Source organism: Apaloderma vittatum, unplaced genomic scaffold (assembly GCF_000703405.1).
Source record: "Apaloderma vittatum isolate BGI_N311 unplaced genomic scaffold, ASM70340v1 scaffold21268, whole genome shotgun sequence".
Classification (NCBI taxonomy): Eukaryota; Metazoa; Chordata; class Aves; order Trogoniformes; family Trogonidae; genus Apaloderma; species Apaloderma vittatum.
This window is the reverse complement of record NW_009729335.1, coordinates 9,839-14,757: the sequence shown is the minus strand read 5'-3', so window position 1 is coordinate 14,757 and position 4,919 is coordinate 9,839.

The window sequence follows — 4,919 nt, the reverse complement described above, 5'->3', positions numbered from 1 at the left end:
AGAATGAATGAGTTAATAGAATATAATTTATAGCCCTGTTTATGTGTCATTCTTTTTGTAACACAAATTTCCCCAAGTTCTTTTTTTCCTTAATGCCTAGAAGAAATATTTCATCCTTGTATAAACATCCACAATGCAACTGCTTTGTTTAGATATCCACAATGAAACCAACGTTTGCAATGTGTGCAAACCAACACACCCTAAAAAGGAATCTCATGCTTTTTCTCATATGTACTATTTAAGGAGAGATGGCAAGTGTGATTATACAAAGACACAAACACACACATACATCTGTGACTGTGGCCTTGTTTGTATTAGCAAGTGCCGTGGCACAGCAGGAAGGCATCCGTAAAGTGAAACAATTGATTCTGTGGGCCTGATTTCACTCTGTGTGTCTTAGGAGGGGGTTACTCCAGACTAACTCTAGTGCCGTCAACTGAATTAGTTGTTGGGGCACGTTAGGAGGGCTGCCAGGATAAGCTTAAAGTTTCAGGTTGCTCCATTGCATGAACCAAAGCATGATAAGTGGAAAGAATCTGGAAAATTACTTTGGAAGTGCAGGCCTATTCTGAAGTAGAATGTTAATGCAGCTGCACCCTAAATCATCACAGCTCTCTTAATCAGAAAATAGATTTCCAAATATCGCAAAGGTAAGTGCTGAGTTCTAGCATACAATAAGCAAATGCTGCACAGTGGAGCTCCAGATATGCAGTTGGCTTTATCTGTCCTCAGTTTGGACTCTGGAACATGGCTTTGGATATGGCATATAGGATCCTTTCTGAATTAGCTTTAATATTTTTTTTCCTCCTGGCAGAAGTATTCAGCTTACTGTTACATTTCGAGCCTGCCAGGAAAAATAAGAATCTGAGTCCTCCCTAGCTTTGTCAGTTCTTCCATCACAGAAAGATTTAAACAACTTTAGCTGAAAAGGAAACATTCTATGAACTAAAAACCTCCTTATCCTTATGCAACAACTTGCGTATCTAAGAAAATAACAAGTTCCAGCAACTTTATAGGGTTTTTTATTGTTTAGAGCTTCCTGTATCAGTTTTCTCCCCAGAGTACTCTGTGCCACAGGTACATATGCGTACCTTCCTTTTGCACCTGGCAACAATGAGAAGTCTCTGTGAGGGAAGAACTTTTCTTCCTTTCATATAGAATCAGCCTTACCTTCTTTATACTTCTCTTAGCGTGTATTATGCCAATTCCATCACACAGTCATGAGCAAGAAAATGTGTGCTGACCCGTGACATTCTTGTAACTTGCCTTAATGAAAGGCTCCATGGATTTTACAAGAAAATTAGAAATATTTTATTGAGCCATTTTTTGCTAAGAATTACTAGAACAATGTTTTCCTTCTAGAGAACTCCATTCAGCAGCAATGAATCTTTTTCTGTGTTTTATGAGCTATTTCTATAAACAGTTACTGGTTTCACCCAAGATTATGTGTTTAATCTTTACAAAAAGTGTGGCAAATAACAGCTTTCTGAGAGGTCTGTCACACTCAAAGAACAATATCCTCTATTTCGAGGGAGGAGGGCTTTATTTAGCCTGAACAGCCATCTGAAGTATTTCAACAATACTCATACATTTTCAAATCAAATTATCAGTATCACAATCATTTTCAAAACACAGCATTTTCTCTTGCCATGTTCATTTCACACAGGTGAGCTATCACTGTGGAAGTTTTTAAAAAAGCCATCAGATTAAATATGATCCAGAGTTTTCTAAACACAGGATTTAACAAATGCGAAAATCAGTATAAATGCTTCTTTAATGTCTTTTAAAATGTCAGTGGGAACAAATAAGTATTTTATTACTTGAAAGATGAAATCTTCAGCATTCAACTGGAAATTAGTAAAAAAAAATCTAGAAAGGAGCTTCTCTGTAGGAAGAAAAACCTTAAAAGAAATATGAAGGGAAAGCCATGGAGACTTTCAGAAGTCTATATCGTGAATGTGTGCTGTGGTGGACCTCAGAGCCCTGTGCCCTGACTGCCTAGACAGAGAAGTTAATGAGTGCTGCAGCCTCTTCCTAACGCACAGCCTCTGGTTTTATTCCTGTGTAAACCAAGGCATGAGAGAAATGGACAGAAGTGATGATGTATAGTCAGGTCAGACCCTGATGTGGAATCAGGATAGAGTTAGAGCTCTATTTGTAAGGCCAAAGGCATTCCCAGATTGTCAATCTACACATAGATAGAAAGACTGAGAATCAGCTAAACCTTTTGTATGCCCAGAAGGCAGCAAAGTTTGATCAGTGGGGAAAGCCTAGCACTGCTGTTTAGTTCTAGTATGCCTAAACAGGTAACCCTGTCATCTAAGTTTTTCTAGATTCTGTTATACTGAAGAGAATAAGCGACTTTGTCCAGAGCATAGGCATTTGGGAGTACAACTCTTGATTATTTCTGCTGTGGAATGTACAATTAAAAGATGGAGAAAAGTATTAAGTATTTTGCAGACTGAGTAAAAAATTGTGAAGGGAGATAATTAGGCCAGTGTCACCTATATGTGCATGTATTCCAGACTACTGAGGTATCACATAGCCTAGCTGGTTCTGCTAAGCCCAGAACTGGAATCAATATCACTGCATCCTCATGGCACTGCACTCAAACTAATTAGCTGCGCGATGAGAGATAGGGCTTTTTCAGCTTGCCATGTGGTTTATAATATGTTATAGCTTAAGCTAAATGTCTCCTCTCTGCTTGCTTCTGTGACACGTGTCTCTGCCAGCCCACTGGGAGTTTGTTTAGGGGTCTTTGCCTGCTGCCTGCTGTGGGGTGCAGTCAGGCCCTAGGCAGACTGGGTAGGGCCTTGGAATGGAAAAGGGCCTCTAAGAGGAAGTGCAAGAAGAGCACAAGGTTGCCTGCTCCTTCAACTGGAGGCACAGCTCCATTTAATCACATTTCTAAGGGGAAAAAGTAGGTACTAATTTGCCTGTAGCTCCCAGCAGAGGTGGCTAGTAGTCTCCTAACTCAGTGACAAGCATCTGATCCTGGTAGAAAAGTTGTCAGTGCTGTTCCTATGCTTTGAGAACTGTCTACATCCTTATCTTCTCCCCATCAGTGATGTAACAGAAAAGAAGAGGCCGTTCATGCTACTACATGAAATTTAACCCTGAAATGTCTTTACCTGCCAATCCTTTAATTTCTGCCTGGTATCACCACTGAGTGCCAGAGCTGCATTTCTCTATTCTGGTTTTCTTTTAAAGGTAACCTTAGTTCTGAACTTTATTATTTCATAATACTTGGACTGAGTATTAATGTCAAGATCTCTGTAGTGTATTTTGTCATAATTTACTGTTGGTTGCACTTACTTGCATTGTAATTTAAAGTTTGGAAATTATAGAGCCCTACAGCGGCGTGGTTGTACACGATCATTTCTTCACAGGCCAACAGCAGAACTCGCCACCTACACAGTATGGCAAGAACAATATGAAACACCCAAGCACTATGCTTATAGTGTGTCTAGGTTAATTCCAAAACAACTACAGCTCCTTTATCATGCATAAATGTTTATACAAACAATAGTGATGAGATGAGTATAAATCAGAATAACAGAAGGAGGGGAGTTTGCAGCCAGGGCAGAAGGATTTGTCTCTGAGGTTGGTCAAGCCGAGGAATTGGCTCTGCTTTGGGGGGTGGGACAGATGAAGTCCCTTCAAACTAGAATTTTTCTGTGATTCTATGATTCCAAGATTCCAAGAAATTGTAGCACCCAGTCTAGTCAGGCAAGGAGGAAATAAGGCAGTAAAGAAATAAGAATGGAAAATGGAAGAAATGACAGAAAAGATTATCCTCTTTAAGACAATATGGAGGCTTGCTTTATTTCAAATTCTATTCACCAAATGAATTGCTTTACTTCAGTCAAAATTAATGGAACCAAGTGCTACAGTTTTCATTCCCACAAAATACCAAGGAATCCGAAGGCTTTTAGCTAATGGAAATTATTAAGCTCAGTGCAGTTATAATATCAGGGAAAACAGGAGCTGACAGAACAAACTCACAGTACAAAGTAATATTTTATGCCATAATAGTTTTGGCAAAAACCTGTCCTGCATTAAGCAGGAGAAAAGAAAAAGGATTTATATTGCAGCTGCCTCCTGAATGTCAGATCCAGATATGGCTGAAGACAAGAGATCCTAACCTGTTGTCAAATAAGAAAAGCTATTAAAATGTCTCACAAGATAAATACTCAGTTTGATTTCTTCTACTCTTGAGTCTCAAAGTTCCCTAAATCAATATGAATAAGGTTTCAAAGGTGTTTGACTTCTAGGCATCTGACTGCTTCATCTTCTCATTGGAAACCCTAGCTCTCTAAGCAGTGCATTAAAATCTAAACCCACTAAGCTTGTCCTGCCAAGAACAGAGATAAACATAATTTACACCCCAAATGAAAGCAAGCTGCTTTTCTTCTTATGAGAGTGGGATCAGTTTTCCCCCTCAGGAGGATCCTACTCTGGAGGAGGGATGTATTTTCTAATCTACAGTCTGTCTCTCATCCACATCTCTGTTCCAAAGAATTTATTACGTAAAGCAAAACAGTGCAAGTAAGAGATTCCAGAAGATTGACACCTGGGGTGTACGGCGTGGGCTATGGGTAAAAGAATTAACACTAAAGCTACTAATCAAGCCACCTGGCCATCTGGTCTAAACCGGCCTTGTAGTCACCAGTTTAGCCAGCTCAGTATTTTTGAGCTAAAGGTAAAAAGTACACAGTGAGGAAGACGGCGAGTCTCCCTCCAGCCCATGACCACCAGAGACCACCAGACGGCAGCGTGCATGCGGCAAGAGGAGGAGATTTATCACACCTAGTTCCCATGAAAAGGGGTAGAAAAGGCGGGACAATGGGAATAAATGAAGTGCAGACCAGCACCTAGTTGGAATATTCCCGCATCGATGGTGTTGGACCTGCGGGATG